This window comes from Schistocerca piceifrons, unplaced genomic scaffold, assembly GCF_021461385.2.
Source record: "Schistocerca piceifrons isolate TAMUIC-IGC-003096 unplaced genomic scaffold, iqSchPice1.1 HiC_scaffold_571, whole genome shotgun sequence".
Lineage (NCBI taxonomy): Eukaryota > Metazoa > Arthropoda > Insecta > Orthoptera > Acrididae > Schistocerca > Schistocerca piceifrons.
The window spans coordinates 1-18,667 of NW_025728812.1; the positions used below are offsets into that span (position 1 = coordinate 1).

Here is an 18,667-nt window from a genome sequence, read left to right on the forward strand (position 1 = left end):
ACACACAGCACGCCCCCTTCATTTCACGGTGGCGTCTCCCTGACCGAATCGGGCTGTAGCTCCGAAAAGAAAGGAGAAACAAAAATAGGAAGTAAAAGTGCCAATAGCGCCCTGTGTTCCCATGCGCTCACCCGCCCAAGTACTGACAAGGGCCAAAGTTGTTACGCATCGGCAATCGGACATTTTCTTTCATTTTCTCTTTATCGGTTGAGAACCAGTGTATTCAAGATATTATGGCCATTGCCGAGTGAATGCTGTAGCGCTCCCCGACGAGTCGGGTTCGGATCCTCTATCAACTTCCACGCAGGGTGATGATCTTTTGGTCACCACACTCGCCAGCTGAAATCGGCGCCGCCTTTTCGTAGTAGGAAAAGAGTAGTGGCCCGTGGGGGGATCGAACCCACGACCTTCGCGTTATTAGCACGACGCTCTAACCAACTGAGCTAACGGGCCTCGGCAGATGCAGTTGCTCAGCCCTACGCTGGAAACAGGTGGCATGAAGCCGCACACCATTTCTATGGTCGTCGTGTGTCTGCTTCCCTAGTCTATATTCTGCTGACGGTCACGAAACAGTAGCTATATTGCGAGCAGGACGGGAAACGGCCGCTCGGACAGCTCAAACTTGTCACGATTCGTGTGGAAAAAATTCCGTTCCGGTACCGGGAATCGAACCCGGGCCTCCTGGGTGAAAGCCAGGTATCCTAGCCACTAGACCACACCGGATGTGGCCGTTTCGTTCGACCGTTCGTACGGTCGCTTGTCGCATTTCGTGTCGAGTGCCGCGTCGGCGCCCCCCTCTCTTTGCGAGCATCTGTGCACATACTGACTGGCAAGGCGCGCACCTCAAACGTCGCAGAGCAATGCTTTTGGCTTCATGCTCTGCTGGGAGAAGAGGAAAAGGGAAGCTGTAAGTAGCAATAACAGGAAGTAAACATTTTCCCGCTGAAGCGTTGAAACGCTGTGGATAACAAACAAGAAATACGTTGGCGCCCTAGCAACAGCACCACCATGTCACAGAAAATTAAATGCCCCGGGTGAGGATCGAACTCACGACCTTAAGATTATGAGACTTACGCGCTGCCTACTGCGCTACCGAGGCACGGGTGCACCGCTTGTCCTGGAAACTGGGTAAACACCTTACCCAATATTAGACGTAGAGACACTGTACTTCCTGGATAACGTGTTCTGTTGCTACACGTGCACTGCCGGCCCAGTTGATTGCGGTGCTGCTGCAGCTGTTGCAACGATAGGCAGCACTCCTTGTCGTTGAAGTTCAGTGCCTCGGAGGCACCCGGACCCAGCAACTTGTGAGGCCAGGCCGACGCTAGTCTGTAGAACATGATGCGAGCGTCCTAGTGGGGACCCGCGAGTGCTGCGTTCTCGGTCCTTCTCAAGGGAAATCCAGCTACACATTCTTGTGGATCGTGCATCTCAAGCGCTCAAGCCACGCGGCAGCATTATCGCGGGAAAAGCAAAATGATGCATCGGCCGGGAATCGAACCCGGGCCGCCCGCGTGGCAGGCGAGCATTCTACCACTGAACCACCGATGCTCGGGCCAGCGGTAACTTGACGCTGCTTGCCGAGCAGATGTCTCAAGGGAAAGTGGGACTGCCGTCAAGCGCCGTAGCATTCTGTGGAAAAGATGCTGCAGACGCTGAATCCTGCACTGCACTGCTCTGCTTAAAAATGCCGCCAGAACGCGGTCCTCTGCGTACTCTTGCGTTGCCGGCGCCCAACTCTTGCCAAAGGATGCGAAATGTGCGCGGATACGCTGTCCGAATGCGTCTGGATGTGCTCCCCTAGCCTGCCTCGAAATGCGCCTGCCAGGTACGATCACCTTCGGCCGCTGCCGACTGGCGGGAAGCCGACACAGCGCGGACGCGCGGCGCTCGCTTGTGCGGTGGTGGTTGTAATGGTCAGCATAGTTGCGTTCCAAGCAGTTGATCCGGGTTCGATTCCCGGCCACCGCAGCAGGCTTTTAATTTCGCGTATGAGTACTTTTGCCACGCGCTCTTAAATTATTGTTTTTTCGCCCTCTTACTCGCTGCATACCAGCCCTTAGTGTGTCTCGACTTGTCTCGACTTTGCTCGGCTGACGCGAGAGCTGACGCTCTCAAATCGGCCTATATCAAAACGACAAGCACGAGAAACGACTGAGAGAGGTAAGGAGAGGCGAGGCGATGGACACACAGCACGCCCCCTTCATTTCACGGTGGCGTCTCCCTGACCGAATCGGGCTGTAGCTCCGAAAAGAAAGGAGAAACAAAAATAGGAAGTAAAAGTGCCAATAGCGCCCTGTGTTCCCATGCGCTCACCCGCCCAAGTACTGACAAGGGCCAAAGTTGTTACGCATCGGCAATCGGACATTTTCTTTCATTTTCTCTTTATCGGTTGAGAACCAGTGTATTCAAGATATTATGGCCATTGCCGAGTGAATGCTGTAGCGCTCCCCGACGAGTCGGGTTCGGATCCTCTATCAACTTCCACGCAGGGTGATGATCTTTTGGTCACCACACTCGCCAGCTGAAATCGGCGCCGCCTTTTCGTAGTAGGAAAAGAGTAGTGGCCCGTGGGGGGATCGAACCCACGACCTTCGCGTTATTAGCACGACGCTCTAACCAACTGAGCTAACGGGCCTCGGCAGATGCAGTTGCTCAGCCCTACGCTGGAAACAGGTGGCATGAAGCCGCACACCATTTCTATGGTCGTCGTGTGTCTGCTTCCCTAGTCTATATTCTGCTGACGGTCACGAAACAGTAGCTATATTGCGAGCAGGACGGGAAACGGCCGCTCGGACAGCTCAAACTTGTCACGATTCGTGTGGAAAAAATTCCGTTCCGGTACCGGGAATCGAACCCGGGCCTCCTGGGTGAAAGCCAGGTATCCTAGCCACTAGACCACACCGGATGTGGCCGTTTCGTTCGACCGTTCGTACGGTCGCTTGTCGCATTTCGTGTCGAGTGCCGCGTCGGCGCCCCCCTCTCTTTGCGAGCATCTGTGCACATACTGACTGGCAAGGCGCGCACCTCAAACGTCGCAGAGCAATGCTTTTGGCTTCATGCTCTGCTGGGAGAAGAGGAAAAGGGAAGCTGTAAGTAGCAATAACAGGAAGTAAACATTTTCCCGCTGAAGCGTTGAAACGCTGTGGATAACAAACAAGAAATACGTTGGCGCCCTAGCAACAGCACCACCATGTCACAGAAAATTAAATGCCCCGGGTGAGGATCGAACTCACGACCTTAAGATTATGAGACTTACGCGCTGCCTACTGCGCTACCGAGGCACGGGTGCACCGCTTGTCCTGGAAACTGGGTAAACACCTTACCCAATATTAGACGTAGAGACACTGTACTTCCTGGATAACGTGTTCTGTTGCTACACGTGCACTGCCGGCCCAGTTGATTGCGGTGCTGCTGCAGCTGTTGCAACGATAGGCAGCACTCCTTGTCGTTGAAGTTCAGTGCCTCGGAGGCACCCGGACCCAGCAACTTGTGAGGCCAGGCCGACGCTAGTCTGTAGAACATGATGCGAGCGTCCTAGTGGGGACCCGCGAGTGCTGCGTTCTCGGTCCTTCTCAAGGGAAATCCAGCTACACATTCTTGTGGATCGTGCATCTCAAGCGCTCAAGCCACGCGGCAGCATTATCGCGGGAAAAGCAAAATGATGCATCGGCCGGGAATCGAACCCGGGCCGCCCGCGTGGCAGGCGAGCATTCTACCACTGAACCACCGATGCTCGGGCCAGCGGTAACTTGACGCTGCTTGCCGAGCAGATGTCTCAAGGGAAAGTGGGACTGCCGTCAAGCGCCGTAGCATTCTGTGGAAAAGATGCTGCAGACGCTGAATCCTGCACTGCACTGCTCTGCTTAAAAATGCCGCCAGAACGCGGTCCTCTGCGTACTCTTGCGTTGCCGGCGCCCAACTCTTGCCAAAGGATGCGAAATGTGCGCGGATACGCTGTCCGAATGCGTCTGGATGTGCTCCCCTAGCCTGCCTCGAAATGCGCCTGCCAGGTACGATCACCTTCGGCCGCTGCCGACTGGCGGGAAGCCGACACAGCGCGGACGCGCGGCGCTCGCTTGTGCGGTGGTGGTGTAATGGTCAGCATAGTTGCGTTCCAAGCAGTTGATCCGGGTTCGATTCCCGGCCACCGCAGCAGGCTTTTAATTTCGCGTATGAGTACTTTTGCCACGCGCTCTTAAATTATTGTTTTTTTCGCCCTCTTACTCGCTGCATACCAGCCCTTAGTGTGTCTCGACTTGTCTCGACTTTGCTCGGCTGACGCGAGAGCTGACGCTCTCAAATCGGCCTATATCAAAACGACAAGCACGAGAAACGACTGAGAGAGGTAAGGAGAGGCGAGGCGATGGACACACAGCACGCCCCCTTCATTTCACGGTGGCGTCTCCCTGACCGAATCGGGCTGTAGCTCCGAAAAGAAAGGAGAAACAAAAATAGGAAGTAAAAGTGCCAATAGCGCCCTGTGTTCCCATGCGCTCACCCGCCCAAGTACTGACAAGGGCCAAAGTTGTTACGCATCGGCAATCGGACATTTTCTTTCATTTTCTCTTTATCGGTTGAGAACCAGTGTATTCAAGATATTATGGCCATTGCCGAGTGAATGCTGTAGCGCTCCCCGACGAGTCGGGTTCGGATCCTCTATCAACTTCCACGCAGGGTGATGATCTTTTGGTCACCACACTCGCCAGCTGAAATCGGCGCCGCCTTTTCGTAGTAGGAAAAGAGTAGTGGCCCGTGGGGGGATCGAACCCACGACCTTCGCGTTATTAGCACGACGCTCTAACCAACTGAGCTAACGGGCCTCGGCAGATGCAGTTGCTCAGCCCTACGCTGGAAACAGGTGGCATGAAGCCGCACACCATTTCTATGGTCGTCGTGTGTCTGCTTCCCTAGTCTATATTCTGCTGACGGTCACGAAACAGTAGCTATATTGCGAGCAGGACGGGAAACGGCCGCTCGGACAGCTCAAACTTGTCACGATTCGTGTGGAAAAAATTCCGTTCCGGTACCGGGAATCGAACCCGGGCCTCCTGGGTGAAAGCCAGGTATCCTAGCCACTAGACCACACCGGATGTGGCCGTTTCGTTCGACCGTTCGTACGGTCGCTTGTCGCATTTCGTGTCGAGTGCCGCGTCGGCGCCCCCCTCTCTTTGCGAGCATCTGTGCACATACTGACTGGCAAGGCGCGCACCTCAAACGTCGCAGAGCAATGCTTTTGGCTTCATGCTCTGCTGGGAGAAGAGGAAAAGGGAAGCTGTAAGTAGCAATAACAGGAAGTAAACATTTTCCCGCTGAAGCGTTGAAACGCTGTGGATAACAAACAAGAAATACGTTGGCGCCCTAGCAACAGCACCACCATGTCACAGAAAATTAAATGCCCCGGGTGAGGATCGAACTCACGACCTTAAGATTATGAGACTTACGCGCTGCCTACTGCGCTACCGAGGCACGGGTGCACCGCTTGTCCTGGAAACTGGGTAAACACCTTACCCAATATTAGACGTAGAGACACTGTACTTCCTGGATAACGTGTTCTGTTGCTACACGTGCACTGCCGGCCCAGTTGATTGCGGTGCTGCTGCAGCTGTTGCAACGATAGGCAGCACTCCTTGTCGTTGAAGTTCAGTGCCTCGGAGGCACCCGGACCCAGCAACTTGTGAGGCCAGGCCGACGCTAGTCTGTAGAACATGATGCGAGCGTCCTAGTGGGGACCCGCGAGTGCTGCGTTCTCGGTCCTTCTCAAGGGAAATCCAGCTACACATTCTTGTGGATCGTGCATCTCAAGCGCTCAAGCCACGCGGCAGCATTATCGCGGGAAAAGCAAAATGATGCATCGGCCGGGAATCGAACCCGGGCCGCCCGCGTGGCAGGCGAGCATTCTACCACTGAACCACCGATGCTCGGGCCAGCGGTAACTTGACGCTGCTTGCCGAGCAGATGTCTCAAGGGAAAGTGGGACTGCCGTCAAGCGCCGTAGCATTCTGTGGAAAAGATGCTGCAGACGCTGAATCCTGCACTGCACTGCTCTGCTTAAAAATGCCGCCAGAACGCGGTCCTCTGCGTACTCTTGCGTTGCCGGCGCCCAACTCTTGCCAAAGGATGCGAAATGTGCGCGGATACGCTGTCCGAATGCGTCTGGATGTGCTCCCCTAGCCTGCCTCGAAATGCGCCTGCCAGGTACGATCACCTTCGGCCGCTGCCGACTGGCGGGAAGCCGACACAGCGCGGACGCGCGGCGCTCGCTTGTGCGGTGGTGGTGTAATGGTCAGCATAGTTGCGTTCCAAGCAGTTGATCCGGGTTCGATTCCCGGCCACCGCAGCAGGCTTTTAATTTCGCGTATGAGTACTTTTGCCACGCGCTCTTAAATTATTGTTTTTTCGCCCTCTTACTCGCTGCATACCAGCCCTTAGTGTGTCTCGACTTGTCTCGACTTTGCTCGGCTGACGCGAGAGCTGACGCTCTCAAATCGGCCTATATCAAAACGACAAGCACGAGAAACGACTGAGAGAGGTAAGGAGAGGCGAGGCGATGGACACACAGCACGCCCCCTTCATTTCACGGTGGCGTCTCCCTGACCGAATCGGGCTGTAGCTCCGAAAAGAAAGGAGAAACAAAAATAGGAAGTAAAAGTGCCAATAGCGCCCTGTGTTCCCATGCGCTCACCCGCCCAAGTACTGACAAGGGCCAAAGTTGTTACGCATCGGCAATCGGACATTTTCTTTCATTTTCTCTTTATCGGTTGAGAACCAGTGTATTCAAGATATTATGGCCATTGCCGAGTGAATGCTGTAGCGCTCCCCGACGAGTCGGGTTCGGATCCTCTATCAACTTCCACGCAGGGTGATGATCTTTTGGTCACCACACTCGCCAGCTGAAATCGGCGCCGCCTTTTCGTAGTAGGAAAAGAGTAGTGGCCCGTGGGGGGATCGAACCCACGACCTTCGCGTTATTAGCACGACGCTCTAACCAACTGAGCTAACGGGCCTCGGCAGATGCAGTTGCTCAGCCCTACGCTGGAAACAGGTGGCATGAAGCCGCACACCATTTCTATGGTCGTCGTGTGTCTGCTTCCCTAGTCTATATTCTGCTGACGGTCACGAAACAGTAGCTATATTGCGAGCAGGACGGGAAACGGCCGCTCGGACAGCTCAAACTTGTCACGATTCGTGTGGAAAAAATTCCGTTCCGGTACCGGGAATCGAACCCGGGCCTCCTGGGTGAAAGCCAGGTATCCTAGCCACTAGACCACACCGGATGTGGCCGTTTCGTTCGACCGTTCGTACGGTCGCTTGTCGCATTTCGTGTCGAGTGCCGCGTCGGCGCCCCCCTCTCTTTGCGAGCATCTGTGCACATACTGACTGGCAAGGCGCGCACCTCAAACGTCGCAGAGCAATGCTTTTGGCTTCATGCTCTGCTGGGAGAAGAGGAAAAGGGAAGCTGTAAGTAGCAATAACAGGAAGTAAACATTTTCCCGCTGAAGCGTTGAAACGCTGTGGATAACAAACAAGAAATACGTTGGCGCCCTAGCAACAGCACCACCATGTCACAGAAAATTAAATGCCCCGGGTGAGGATCGAACTCACGACCTTAAGATTATGAGACTTACGCGCTGCCTACTGCGCTACCGAGGCACGGGTGCACCGCTTGTCCTGGAAACTGGGTAAACACCTTACCCAATATTAGACGTAGAGACACTGTACTTCCTGGATAACGTGTTCTGTTGCTACACGTGCACTGCCGGCCCAGTTGATTGCGGTGCTGCTGCAGCTGTTGCAACGATAGGCAGCACTCCTTGTCGTTGAAGTTCAGTGCCTCGGAGGCACCCGGACCCAGCAACTTGTGAGGCCAGGCCGACGCTAGTCTGTAGAACATGATGCGAGCGTCCTAGTGGGGACCCGCGAGTGCTGCGTTCTCGGTCCTTCTCAAGGGAAATCCAGCTACACATTCTTGTGGATCGTGCATCTCAAGCGCTCAAGCCACGCGGCAGCATTATCGCGGGAAAAGCAAAATGATGCATCGGCCGGGAATCGAACCCGGGCCGCCCGCGTGGCAGGCGAGCATTCTACCACTGAACCACCGATGCTCGGGCCAGCGGTAACTTGACGCTGCTTGCCGAGCAGATGTCTCAAGGGAAAGTGGGACTGCCGTCAAGCGCCGTAGCATTCTGTGGAAAAGATGCTGCAGACGCTGAATCCTGCACTGCACTGCTCTGCTTAAAAATGCCGCCAGAACGCGGTCCTCTGCGTACTCTTGCGTTGCCGGCGCCCAACTCTTGCCAAAGGATGCGAAATGTGCGCGGATACGCTGTCCGAATGCGTCTGGATGTGCTCCCCTAGCCTGCCTCGAAATGCGCCTGCCAGGTACGATCACCTTCGGCCGCTGCCGACTGGCGGGAAGCCGACACAGCGCGGACGCGCGGCGCTCGCTTGTGCGGTGGTGGTGTAATGGTCAGCATAGTTGCGTTCCAAGCAGTTGATCCGGGTTCGATTCCCGGCCACCGCAGCAGGCTTTTAATTTCGCGTATGAGTACTTTTGCCACGCGCTCTTAAATTATTGTTTTTTCGCCCTCTTACTCGCTGCATACCAGCCCTTAGTGTGTCTCGACTTGTCTCGACTTTGCTCGGCTGACGCGAGAGCTGACGCTCTCAAATCGGCCTATATCAAAACGACAAGCACGAGAAACGACTGAGAGAGGTAAGGAGAGGCGAGGCGATGGACACACAGCACGCCCCCTTCATTTCACGGTGGCGTCTCCCTGACCGAATCGGGCTGTAGCTCCGAAAAGAAAGGAGAAACAAAAATAGGAAGTAAAAGTGCCAATAGCGCCCTGTGTTCCCATGCGCTCACCCGCCCAAGTACTGACAAGGGCCAAAGTTGTTACGCATCGGCAATCGGACATTTTCTTTCATTTTCTCTTTATCGGTTGAGAACCAGTGTATTCAAGATATTATGGCCATTGCCGAGTGAATGCTGTAGCGCTCCCCGACGAGTCGGGTTCGGATCCTCTATCAACTTCCACGCAGGGTGATGATCTTTTGGTCACCACACTCGCCAGCTGAAATCGGCGCCGCCTTTTCGTAGTAGGAAAAGAGTAGTGGCCCGTGGGGGGATCGAACCCACGACCTTCGCGTTATTAGCACGACGCTCTAACCAACTGAGCTAACGGGCCTCGGCAGATGCAGTTGCTCAGCCCTACGCTGGAAACAGGTGGCATGAAGCCGCACACCATTTCTATGGTCGTCGTGTGTCTGCTTCCCTAGTCTATATTCTGCTGACGGTCACGAAACAGTAGCTATATTGCGAGCAGGACGGGAAACGGCCGCTCGGACAGCTCAAACTTGTCACGATTCGTGTGGAAAAAATTCCGTTCCGGTACCGGGAATCGAACCCGGGCCTCCTGGGTGAAAGCCAGGTATCCTAGCCACTAGACCACACCGGATGTGGCCGTTTCGTTCGACCGTTCGTACGGTCGCTTGTCGCATTTCGTGTCGAGTGCCGCGTCGGCGCCCCCCTCTCTTTGCGAGCATCTGTGCACATACTGACTGGCAAGGCGCGCACCTCAAACGTCGCAGAGCAATGCTTTTGGCTTCATGCTCTGCTGGGAGAAGAGGAAAAGGGAAGCTGTAAGTAGCAATAACAGGAAGTAAACATTTTCCCGCTGAAGCGTTGAAACGCTGTGGATAACAAACAAGAAATACGTTGGCGCCCTAGCAACAGCACCACCATGTCACAGAAAATTAAATGCCCCGGGTGAGGATCGAACTCACGACCTTAAGATTATGAGACTTACGCGCTGCCTACTGCGCTACCGAGGCACGGGTGCACCGCTTGTCCTGGAAACTGGGTAAACACCTTACCCAATATTAGACGTAGAGACACTGTACTTCCTGGATAACGTGTTCTGTTGCTACACGTGCACTGCCGGCCCAGTTGATTGCGGTGCTGCTGCAGCTGTTGCAACGATAGGCAGCACTCCTTGTCGTTGAAGTTCAGTGCCTCGGAGGCACCCGGACCCAGCAACTTGTGAGGCCAGGCCGACGCTAGTCTGTAGAACATGATGCGAGCGTCCTAGTGGGGACCCGCGAGTGCTGCGTTCTCGGTCCTTCTCAAGGGAAATCCAGCTACACATTCTTGTGGATCGTGCATCTCAAGCGCTCAAGCCACGCGGCAGCATTATCGCGGGAAAAGCAAAATGATGCATCGGCCGGGAATCGAACCCGGGCCGCCCGCGTGGCAGGCGAGCATTCTACCACTGAACCACCGATGCTCGGGCCAGCGGTAACTTGACGCTGCTTGCCGAGCAGATGTCTCAAGGGAAAGTGGGACTGCCGTCAAGCGCCGTAGCATTCTGTGGAAAAGATGCTGCAGACGCTGAATCCTGCACTGCACTGCTCTGCTTAAAAATGCCGCCAGAACGCGGTCCTCTGCGTACTCTTGCGTTGCCGGCGCCCAACTCTTGCCAAAGGATGCGAAATGTGCGCGGATACGCTGTCCGAATGCGTCTGGATGTGCTCCCCTAGCCTGCCTCGAAATGCGCCTGCCAGGTACGATCACCTTCGGCCGCTGCCGACTGGCGGGAAGCCGACACAGCGCGGACGCGCGGCGCTCGCTTGTGCGGTGGTGGTGTAATGGTCAGCATAGTTGCGTTCCAAGCAGTTGATCCGGGTTCGATTCCCGGCCACCGCAGCAGGCTTTTAATTTCGCGTATGAGTACTTTTGCCACGCGCTCTTAAATTATTGTTTTTTCGCCCTCTTACTCGCTGCATACCAGCCCTTAGTGTGTCTCGACTTGTCTCGACTTTGCTCGGCTGACGCGAGAGCTGACGCTCTCAAATCGGCCTATATCAAAACGACAAGCACGAGAAACGACTGAGAGAGGTAAGGAGAGGCGAGGCGATGGACACACAGCACGCCCCCTTCATTTCACGGTGGCGTCTCCCTGACCGAATCGGGCTGTAGCTCCGAAAAGAAAGGAGAAACAAAAATAGGAAGTAAAAGTGCCAATAGCGCCCTGTGTTCCCATGCGCTCACCCGCCCAAGTACTGACAAGGGCCAAAGTTGTTACGCATCGGCAATCGGACATTTTCTTTCATTTTCTCTTTATCGGTTGAGAACCAGTGTATTCAAGATATTATGGCCATTGCCGAGTGAATGCTGTAGCGCTCCCCGACGAGTCGGGTTCGGATCCTCTATCAACTTCCACGCAGGGTGATGATCTTTTGGTCACCACACTCGCCAGCTGAAATCGGCGCCGCCTTTTCGTAGTAGGAAAAGAGTAGTGGCCCGTGGGGGGATCGAACCCACGACCTTCGCGTTATTAGCACGACGCTCTAACCAACTGAGCTAACGGGCCTCGGCAGATGCAGTTGCTCAGCCCTACGCTGGAAACAGGTGGCATGAAGCCGCACACCATTTCTATGGTCGTCGTGTGTCTGCTTCCCTAGTCTATATTCTGCTGACGGTCACGAAACAGTAGCTATATTGCGAGCAGGACGGGAAGCTGCTCGGACAGCTCAAACTTGCCACGATTCGTGTGGAAAAAATTCCGTTCCGGTACCGGGAATCGAACCCGGGGCCTCCTGGGTGGAAAGCCAGGTATCCTAGCCAACTAGACCACACCGGATGTGGACGTTTCGTTCGACGTTCGTACGGTCGCTTGGCGCATTTCGTGTCAGAGTGCCGCGTCGGCGCCCCTCTCTCTTTGCGAGCATCTTTGCACATACTGACTGGCAAGGCGCGCACCTCAAACGTCGCAGAGCAATGCTTTTGGCTTCATGCTCTGCTGGGAGAGAAGAGGAAAAGGGAAGCTGTAAGTAGCAATAACAGGAAGTAAAACATTTTCCCGCTGAAGCGTTGAAACGTTGTGGATAACAAACAAGAAATACGTTGGCGCCCTAGCAACAGCACCACCATCAGTCACAGAAAATTAAATGCCCCGGGTGAGGATCGAACTCACGACCTTAAGATTATGAGACTTACGCGCTGCCTACTGCGCTACCGAGGCACGGGTGCACCGCTTGTCCTGGAAACTGGGTAAATACCGTACCCAATATTAGACGTAGAGACACTGTACTTCCTGGATAACGTGTTCTGTTGCTACACGTGCACTGCCGGCCCAGTTGATTGCGGTGCTGCTGCAGCTGTTGCAACGATAGGCAGCACTCCTTGTCGTTAAAGTTCAGAGCCTCGGAGGCACCCGGACCCAGCAACTTGTGAGGCCAGGCCGACGCTAGTCTGTAGAACATGATGCGAGCGTCCTAGTGGGGACCCCGCGAGTGCTGCGTTCTCGGTCCTTCTCAAGGGAAATCCAGCTACACATTCTTGTGGATCGTGCATCTCAAGCGCTCAAGCCACGCGGCAGCATCATCGCGGGAAAAGCAAAATGATGCATCGGCCGGGAATCGAACCCCGGGCCGCCCGCGTGGCAGGGCGAGCATTCTACCACTGAACCACCGATGCTGGGGCCAGCGGTAACTTGACGCTGCTTCCCGAGCAGATGTCTCAAGGGAAAGTGGGACTGCCGTCAAGCGCCGTAGCATTCTGTGGGAAAGATGCTGCAGACGCTGAATCCTGCACTGCACTGCTTAAAAATGCCGCCAGAACGCGGTCCTCTGCGTACTCTTGCGTCGCCGGCGCCCAACTCTTGCCAAAGGATGCGAAATGTGCGCGGATACGCTGTCCGAATGCGTCTGGATGTGCTCCCTAGCCTGCCTCGAAATGCGCCTGCCAGGTACGATCACCTTCGGCCGCTGCCGACTGGCGGGAAGCCGACACAGCGCGGACGCGCGGCGCTCGCTTGTGCGGTGGTGGTGTAATGGTCAGCATAGTTGCCTTCCAAGCAGTTGATCCGCGTTCGATTCCCGGCCACCGCAGCAGGCTTTTAATTTCGCGTATGAGTACTTTTGCCACGCGCTCTTAAATTATTGTTTTTTCGCCCTCTTACTCGCTGCATACCAGCCCTTAGTGTGTCTCGACTTGTCTCGTGTCTCGACTTGTCTCGACTTTGCTCAGCTGACGCGAGAGCTGACGCTCTCAAATCGGCCTTTATCAAAACGACAAGCACGAGAAACGACTGAGAGAGGTAAGGAGAGGCGAGGCGATGGACACACAGCACGCCCCCTTCATTTCACGGTGGCGTCTCCCTGACCGAATCGGGCTGTAGCTCCGAAAACAAAGGAGAAACAAAAATAGGAAGTAAAAGTGCAAATAGTGCCCTGTGTTCCCATGCGCTCACCCGCCCAAGTACTGACAAGGGCCAAAGTTGTTACGCATCGGCAATCGGACATTTTCTTTCATTTCTCTTTATCGGTTGAGAACCAGTGTATTCAAGATATTATGGCCATTGCCGAGTGAATGCTGTAGCGCTTCCCGACGAGTCGGGTTCGGATCCCTCTGTCAACTTCACGCAGGGTGATGATCTTTGGACATCACACTCGCCAGCTGAAATCGGCGCTGCCTTTTCGTAGTAGTAAAAGAGTAGTGGCCCGTGGGGGGATCGAACCCACGACCTTCGCGTTATTAGCACGACGCCTCTAACCAACTGAGCTAACGGGCCTCGGCAGATGCAGTTGCTCAGCCCTACGCTGGAACAGGTGGCATTGAAGCCATACACCTTTTCTATGGTCGTCGTGTGTCTGCTTCCCTAGTCTATATTCTGCTGACGGTCACGAAACAGTAGCTATATTGCGAGCAGGACGGCAAACGGCTGCTCGGACAGCTCAAACTTGCCACGATTCGTGTGGAAAAAATTCCGTTCCGGTACCGGGAATCGAACCCGGGCCTCCTGGGTGAAAGCCAGGTATCCTAGCCACTAGACCACACCGGATGTGGACGTTTCGTTCGACCGTTCGTACGGTCGCTTGGCGCATTTCGTGTCGAGTGCCGCGTCGGCGCCCCTCTCTCTTTGCGAGCATCTTTGCACATACTGACTGGCAAGGCGCGCACCTCAAACGTCGCAGAGCAATGCTTTTGGCTTCATGCTCTGCTGGGAGAAGAGGAAAAGGGAAGCTGTAAGTAGCAATAACAGGAAGTAAACATTTTCCCGCTGAAGCGTTGAAACGTTGTGGATAACAAACAAGAAATACGTTGGCGCCCTAGCAACAGCACCACCATCAGTCACAGAAAATTAAATGCCCCGGGTGAGGATCGAACTCACGACCTTAAGATTATGAGACTTACGCGCTGCCTACTGCGCTACCGAGGCACGGGTGCACCGCTTGTCCTGGAAACTGGGTAAATACCGTACCCAATATTAGACGTAGAGACACTGTACTTCCTGGATAACGTGTTCTGTTGCTACACGTGCACTGCCGGCCCAGTTGATTGCGGTGCTGCTGCAGCTGTTGCACGATAGGCAGCACTCCTTGTCGTTAAAGTTCAGAGCCTCGGAGGCACCCGGACCCCAGCAACTTGTGAGGCCAGGCCGACGCTAGTCTGTAGAACATGATGCGAGCGTCCTAGTGGGGACCCGCGAGTGCTGCGTTCTCGGTCCTTCTCAAGGGAAATCCAGCTACACATTCTTGTGGATCGTGCATCTCAAGCGCTCAAGCCACGCGGCAGCATCATCGCGGGAAAAGCAAAATGATGCATCGGCCGGGAATCGAACCCGGGCCGCCCGCGTGGCAGGCGAGCATTCTACCACTGAACCACCGATGCTGGGGCCAGCGGTAACTTGACGCTGCTTCCCGAGCAGATGTCTCAAGGGAAAGTGGGACTGCCGTCAAGCGCCGTAGCATTCTGTGGGAAAGATGCTGCAGACGCTGAATCCTGCACTGCACTGCTTAAAAATGCCGCCAGAACGCGGTCCTCTGCGTACTCTTGCGTCGCCGGCGCCCAACTCTTGCCAAAGGATGCGAAATGTGCGCGGATACGCTGTCCGAATGCGTCTGGATGTGCTCCCCCTAGCCTGCCTCGAAATGCGCCTGCCAGGTACGATCACCTTCGGCCGCTGCCGACTGGCGGGAAGCCGACACAGCGCGGACGCGCGGCGCTCGCTTGTGCGGTGGTGGTGTAATGGTCAGCATAGTTGCCTTCCAAGCAGTTGATCCGCGTTCGATTCCCGGCCACCGCAGCAGGCTTTTAATTTCGCGTATGAGTACTTTTGCCACGCGCTCTTAAAATTATTGTTTTTTCGCCCTCTTACTCGCTGCATACCAGCCCTTAGTGTGTCTCGACTTGTCTCGTGTCTCGACTTGTCTCGACTTTGCTCAGCTGACGCGAGAGCTGACGCTCTCAAATCGCCTTTATCAAAACGACAAGCACGAGAAACGACTGAGAGAGGTAAGGAGAGGCGAGGCGATGGACACACAGCACGCCCCCTTCATTTCACGGTGGCGTCTCCTGACCGAATCGGGCTGTAGCTCCGAAAACAAAGGAGAAACAAAAATAGGAAGTAAAAGTGCAAATAGTGCCCTGTGTTTCCCATGCGCTCACCCGCCCAAGTACTGACAAGGGCCAAAGTTGTTACGCATCGGCAATCGGACATTTTCTTTCATTTTCTCTTTATCGGTGAGAACCAGTGTATTCAAGATATTATGGCCATTGCCGAGTGAATGCTGTAGCGCTTCCCGACGAGTCGGGTTCGGATCCTCTGTCAACTTCCACGCAGGGTGATGATCTTTTGGTCATCACACTCGCCAGCTGAAATCGGCGCTGCCTTTTCGTAGTAGTAAAAGAGTAGTGGCCCGTGGGGGGATCGATCGAACCCACGACCTTCGCGTTATTAGCACGACGCTCTAACCAACTGAGCTAACGGGCCTCGGCAGATGCAGTTGCTCAGCCCTACGCTGGAAACAGGTGGCATGAAGCCATACACCTTTTCTATTGGTCGTCGTGTGTCTGCTTCCCTAGTCTATATTCTGCTGACGGTCACGAAACAGTAGCTATATTGCGAGCAGGACGGCAAACGGCTGCTCGGACAGCTCAAACTTGCCACGATTCGTGTGGAAAAAATTCCGTTCCGGTACCGGGAATCGAACCCGGGCCTCCTGGGTGAAAGCCAGGTATCCTAGCCACTAGACCACACCGGATGTGGACGTTTCGTTCGACCGTTCGTACGGTCGCTTGGCGCATTTCGTGTCGAGTGCCGCGTCGGCGCCCCTCTCTCTTTGCGAGCATCTTTGCACATACTGACTGGCAAGGCGCGCACCTCAAACGTCGCAGAGCAATGCTTTTGGCTTCATGCTCTGCTGGGAGAAGAGGAAAAGGGAAGCCTGTAAGTAGCAATAACAGGAAGTAAACATTTTCCCGCTGAAGCGTTGAAACGTTGTGGATAACAAACAAGAAATACGTTGGCGCCCTAGCAACAGCACCACCATCAGTCACAGAAAATTAAATGCCCCGGGTGAGGATCGAACTCACGACCTTAAGATTATGAGACTTACGCGCTGCCTACTGCGCTACCGAGGCACGGGTGCACCGCTTGTCCTGGAAACTGGGTAAATACCGTACCCAATATTAGACGTAGAGACACTGTACTTCCTGGATAACGTGTTCTGTTGCTACACGTGCACTGCCGGCCCAGTTGATTGCGGTGCTGCTGCAGCTGTTGCAACGATAGGCAGCACTCCTTGTCGTTAAAGTTCAGAGCCTCGGAGGCACCCGGACCCAGCAACTTGTGAGGCCAGGCCGACGCTAGTCTGTAGAACATGATGCGAGCGTCCTAGTGGGGACCCGCCGAGTGCTGCGTTCTCGGTCCTTCTCAAGGGAAATCCAGCTACACATTCTTGTGGATCGTGCATCTCAAGCGCTCAAGCCACGCGGCAGCATCATCGCGGGAAAAGCAAAATGATGCATCGGCCGGGAATCGAACCGGGCCGCCCGCGTGGCAGGCGAGCATTCTACCACTGAACCACCGATGCTGGGGCCAGCGGAACTTGACGCTGCTTCCCGAGCAGATGTCTCAAGGAAAGTGGGACTGCCGTCAAGCGCCGTAGCATTCTGTGGGAAAGATGCTGCAGACGCTGAATCCTGCACTGCACTGCTTAAAAATGCCGCCAGAACGCGGTCCTCTGCGTACTCTTGCGTCGCCGGCGCCCAACTCTTGCCAAAGGATGCGAAATGTGCGCGGATACGCTGTCCGAATGCGTCTGGATGTGCTCCCCTAGCCTGCCTCGAAATGCGCCTGCCAGGTACGATCACCTTCGGCGCTGCCGACTGGCGGGAAGCCGACACAGCGCGGACGCGCGGCGCTCGCTTGTGCGGTGGTGGTGTAATGGTCAGCATAGTTGCCTTCCAAGCAGTTGATCCGCGTTCGATTCCCGGCCACCGCAGCAGGCTTTTAATTTCGCGTATGAGTACTTTTGCCACGCGCTCTTAAATTATTGTTTTTTCGCCCTCTTACTCGCTGCATACCAGCCCTTAGTGTGTCTCGACTTGTCTCGTGTCTCGACTTGTCCTCGACTTTGCTCAGCTGACGCGAGAGCTGACGCTCTCAAATCGGCCTTTAATCAAAACGACAAGCACGAGAAACGACTGAGAGAGGTAAGGAGAGGCGAGGCGATGGACACACAGCACGCCCCCTTCATTTCACGGTGGCGTCTCCCTGACCGAATCGGGCTGTAGCTCCGAAAACAAAGGAGAAACAAAAATAGGAAGTAAAAGTGCAAATAGTGCCCTGTGTTCCCATGCGCTCACCCGCCCAAGTACTGACAAGGGCCAAAGTTGTTACGCATCGGCAATCGGACATTTTCTTTCATTTTCTCTTTATCGTTGAGAACCAGTGTATTCAAGATATTATGGCCATTGCCGAGTGAATGCTGTAGCGCTTCCCGACGAGTCGGTTCGGATCCTCTGTCAACTTCCACGCAGGGTGATGATCTTTTGGTCATCACACTCGCCAGCTGAAATCGGCGCTGCCTTTTCGTAGTAGTAAAAGAGTAGTGGCCCGTGGGGGGATCGATCGAACCCACGACCTTCGCGTTATTAGCACGACGCTCTAACCAACTGAGCTAACGGGCCTCGGCAGATGCAGTTGCTCAGCCCTACGCTGGAAACAGGTGGCATGAAGCCATACACCTTTTCTATGGTCGTCGTGTGTCTGCTTCCCTAGTCTATATTCTGCTGACGGTCACGAAACAGTAGCTATATTGCGAGCAGGACGGCAAACGGCTGCTCGGACAGCTCAAACTTGCCACGATTCGTGTGGAAAAATTCCGTTCCGGTACCGGGAATCGAACCCGGGCCTCCTGGGTGAAAGCCAGGTATCCTAGCCACTAGACCACACCGGATGTGGACGTTTCGTTCGACCGTTCGTACGGTCGCTTGGCGCATTTCGTGTCGAGTGCCGCGTCGGCGCCCCTCTCTCTTTGCGAGCATCTTTGCACATACTGACTGGCAAGGCGCGCACCTCAAACGTCGCAGAGCAATGCTTTTGGCTTCATGCTCTGCTGGGAGAAGAGGAAAAGGGAAGCTGTAAGTAGCAATAACAGGAAGTAAACATTTTCCCGCTGAAGCGTTGAAACGTTGTGGATAACAAACAAGAAATACGTTGGCGCCCTAGCAACAGCACCACCATCAGTCACAGAAAATTAAATGCCCCGGGTGAGGATCGAACTCACGACCTTAAGATTATGAGACTTACGCGCTGCCTACTGCGCTACCGAGGCACGGGTGCACCGCTTGTCCTGGAAACTGGGTAAATACCGT

General features: G+C 54.8%; 42 non-coding genes across 42 annotated transcripts; 8 read left to right on the forward strand and 34 right to left on the reverse strand.

Annotated features, from left to right (window-relative positions):
* Positions 1-379: 379 nt before the first annotated feature.
* Positions 380-453, reverse strand: Trnai-aau. Its single transcript has one exon. It is a non-coding gene; the product is annotated as a tRNA-Ile (tRNA).
* Positions 454-651: 198 nt separating this feature from the next.
* Positions 652-723, reverse strand: Trnae-uuc. Its single transcript has one exon. It is a non-coding gene; the product is annotated as a tRNA-Glu (tRNA).
* Positions 724-1,026: 303 nt separating this feature from the next.
* Positions 1,027-1,099, reverse strand: Trnam-cau. Its single transcript has one exon. It is a non-coding gene; the product is annotated as a tRNA-Met (tRNA).
* A 381-nt stretch (positions 1,100-1,480) lies between these two features.
* Positions 1,481-1,551, reverse strand: Trnag-gcc. Its single transcript has one exon. It is a non-coding gene; the product is annotated as a tRNA-Gly (tRNA).
* Positions 1,552-1,898: 347 nt separating this feature from the next.
* Trnag-ucc lies at positions 1,899-1,971 on the forward strand. Its single transcript has one exon. It is a non-coding gene; the product is annotated as a tRNA-Gly (tRNA).
* Positions 1,972-2,564: 593 nt separating this feature from the next.
* Positions 2,565-2,638, reverse strand: Trnai-aau. Its single transcript has one exon. It is a non-coding gene; the product is annotated as a tRNA-Ile (tRNA).
* Positions 2,639-2,836: 198 nt separating this feature from the next.
* Trnae-uuc lies at positions 2,837-2,908 on the reverse strand. Its single transcript has one exon. It is a non-coding gene; the product is annotated as a tRNA-Glu (tRNA).
* A 303-nt stretch (positions 2,909-3,211) lies between these two features.
* Trnam-cau lies at positions 3,212-3,284 on the reverse strand. Its single transcript has one exon. It is a non-coding gene; the product is annotated as a tRNA-Met (tRNA).
* A 381-nt stretch (positions 3,285-3,665) lies between these two features.
* Positions 3,666-3,736, reverse strand: Trnag-gcc. The gene has a single exon. It is a non-coding gene; the product is annotated as a tRNA-Gly (tRNA).
* Positions 3,737-4,083: 347 nt separating this feature from the next.
* Trnag-ucc lies at positions 4,084-4,155 on the forward strand. Its single transcript has one exon. It is a non-coding gene; the product is annotated as a tRNA-Gly (tRNA).
* Positions 4,156-4,749: 594 nt separating this feature from the next.
* Positions 4,750-4,823, reverse strand: Trnai-aau. The gene has a single exon. It is a non-coding gene; the product is annotated as a tRNA-Ile (tRNA).
* Positions 4,824-5,021: 198 nt separating this feature from the next.
* Positions 5,022-5,093, reverse strand: Trnae-uuc. The gene has a single exon. It is a non-coding gene; the product is annotated as a tRNA-Glu (tRNA).
* Positions 5,094-5,396: 303 nt separating this feature from the next.
* Positions 5,397-5,469, reverse strand: Trnam-cau. Its single transcript has one exon. It is a non-coding gene; the product is annotated as a tRNA-Met (tRNA).
* Positions 5,470-5,850: 381 nt separating this feature from the next.
* Trnag-gcc lies at positions 5,851-5,921 on the reverse strand. Its single transcript has one exon. It is a non-coding gene; the product is annotated as a tRNA-Gly (tRNA).
* A 347-nt stretch (positions 5,922-6,268) lies between these two features.
* On the forward strand, positions 6,269-6,340 carry Trnag-ucc. Its single transcript has one exon. It is a non-coding gene; the product is annotated as a tRNA-Gly (tRNA).
* A 593-nt stretch (positions 6,341-6,933) lies between these two features.
* Trnai-aau lies at positions 6,934-7,007 on the reverse strand. Its single transcript has one exon. It is a non-coding gene; the product is annotated as a tRNA-Ile (tRNA).
* Positions 7,008-7,205: 198 nt separating this feature from the next.
* On the reverse strand, positions 7,206-7,277 carry Trnae-uuc. The gene has a single exon. It is a non-coding gene; the product is annotated as a tRNA-Glu (tRNA).
* A 303-nt stretch (positions 7,278-7,580) lies between these two features.
* Positions 7,581-7,653, reverse strand: Trnam-cau. The gene has a single exon. It is a non-coding gene; the product is annotated as a tRNA-Met (tRNA).
* A 381-nt stretch (positions 7,654-8,034) lies between these two features.
* On the reverse strand, positions 8,035-8,105 carry Trnag-gcc. The gene has a single exon. It is a non-coding gene; the product is annotated as a tRNA-Gly (tRNA).
* A 347-nt stretch (positions 8,106-8,452) lies between these two features.
* On the forward strand, positions 8,453-8,524 carry Trnag-ucc. The gene has a single exon. It is a non-coding gene; the product is annotated as a tRNA-Gly (tRNA).
* A 593-nt stretch (positions 8,525-9,117) lies between these two features.
* On the reverse strand, positions 9,118-9,191 carry Trnai-aau. The gene has a single exon. It is a non-coding gene; the product is annotated as a tRNA-Ile (tRNA).
* Positions 9,192-9,389: 198 nt separating this feature from the next.
* On the reverse strand, positions 9,390-9,461 carry Trnae-uuc. The gene has a single exon. It is a non-coding gene; the product is annotated as a tRNA-Glu (tRNA).
* Positions 9,462-9,764: 303 nt separating this feature from the next.
* Trnam-cau lies at positions 9,765-9,837 on the reverse strand. The gene has a single exon. It is a non-coding gene; the product is annotated as a tRNA-Met (tRNA).
* Positions 9,838-10,218: 381 nt separating this feature from the next.
* Trnag-gcc lies at positions 10,219-10,289 on the reverse strand. The gene has a single exon. It is a non-coding gene; the product is annotated as a tRNA-Gly (tRNA).
* Positions 10,290-10,636: 347 nt separating this feature from the next.
* Trnag-ucc lies at positions 10,637-10,708 on the forward strand. The gene has a single exon. It is a non-coding gene; the product is annotated as a tRNA-Gly (tRNA).
* A 593-nt stretch (positions 10,709-11,301) lies between these two features.
* On the reverse strand, positions 11,302-11,375 carry Trnai-aau. Its single transcript has one exon. It is a non-coding gene; the product is annotated as a tRNA-Ile (tRNA).
* Positions 11,376-11,953: 578 nt separating this feature from the next.
* Positions 11,954-12,026, reverse strand: Trnam-cau. The gene has a single exon. It is a non-coding gene; the product is annotated as a tRNA-Met (tRNA).
* Positions 12,027-12,408: 382 nt separating this feature from the next.
* On the reverse strand, positions 12,409-12,481 carry Trnag-gcc. Its single transcript has one exon. It is a non-coding gene; the product is annotated as a tRNA-Gly (tRNA).
* A 341-nt stretch (positions 12,482-12,822) lies between these two features.
* On the forward strand, positions 12,823-12,894 carry Trnag-ucc. Its single transcript has one exon. It is a non-coding gene; the product is annotated as a tRNA-Gly (tRNA).
* Positions 12,895-13,502: 608 nt separating this feature from the next.
* Trnai-aau lies at positions 13,503-13,577 on the reverse strand. The gene has a single exon. It is a non-coding gene; the product is annotated as a tRNA-Ile (tRNA).
* A 198-nt stretch (positions 13,578-13,775) lies between these two features.
* Positions 13,776-13,847, reverse strand: Trnae-uuc. Its single transcript has one exon. It is a non-coding gene; the product is annotated as a tRNA-Glu (tRNA).
* Positions 13,848-14,152: 305 nt separating this feature from the next.
* Trnam-cau lies at positions 14,153-14,225 on the reverse strand. Its single transcript has one exon. It is a non-coding gene; the product is annotated as a tRNA-Met (tRNA).
* Positions 14,226-14,606: 381 nt separating this feature from the next.
* Trnag-gcc lies at positions 14,607-14,677 on the reverse strand. The gene has a single exon. It is a non-coding gene; the product is annotated as a tRNA-Gly (tRNA).
* Positions 14,678-15,020: 343 nt separating this feature from the next.
* Positions 15,021-15,092, forward strand: Trnag-ucc. Its single transcript has one exon. It is a non-coding gene; the product is annotated as a tRNA-Gly (tRNA).
* A 609-nt stretch (positions 15,093-15,701) lies between these two features.
* Trnai-aau lies at positions 15,702-15,779 on the reverse strand. The gene has a single exon. It is a non-coding gene; the product is annotated as a tRNA-Ile (tRNA).
* Positions 15,780-15,978: 199 nt separating this feature from the next.
* Trnae-uuc lies at positions 15,979-16,050 on the reverse strand. Its single transcript has one exon. It is a non-coding gene; the product is annotated as a tRNA-Glu (tRNA).
* Positions 16,051-16,356: 306 nt separating this feature from the next.
* On the reverse strand, positions 16,357-16,429 carry Trnam-cau. The gene has a single exon. It is a non-coding gene; the product is annotated as a tRNA-Met (tRNA).
* A 382-nt stretch (positions 16,430-16,811) lies between these two features.
* On the reverse strand, positions 16,812-16,881 carry Trnag-gcc. The gene has a single exon. It is a non-coding gene; the product is annotated as a tRNA-Gly (tRNA).
* A 339-nt stretch (positions 16,882-17,220) lies between these two features.
* On the forward strand, positions 17,221-17,292 carry Trnag-ucc. The gene has a single exon. It is a non-coding gene; the product is annotated as a tRNA-Gly (tRNA).
* A 610-nt stretch (positions 17,293-17,902) lies between these two features.
* On the reverse strand, positions 17,903-17,980 carry Trnai-aau. The gene has a single exon. It is a non-coding gene; the product is annotated as a tRNA-Ile (tRNA).
* A 197-nt stretch (positions 17,981-18,177) lies between these two features.
* Positions 18,178-18,249, reverse strand: Trnae-uuc. The gene has a single exon. It is a non-coding gene; the product is annotated as a tRNA-Glu (tRNA).
* Positions 18,250-18,554: 305 nt separating this feature from the next.
* Trnam-cau lies at positions 18,555-18,627 on the reverse strand. The gene has a single exon. It is a non-coding gene; the product is annotated as a tRNA-Met (tRNA).
* Positions 18,628-18,667: the final 40 nt, after the last annotated feature.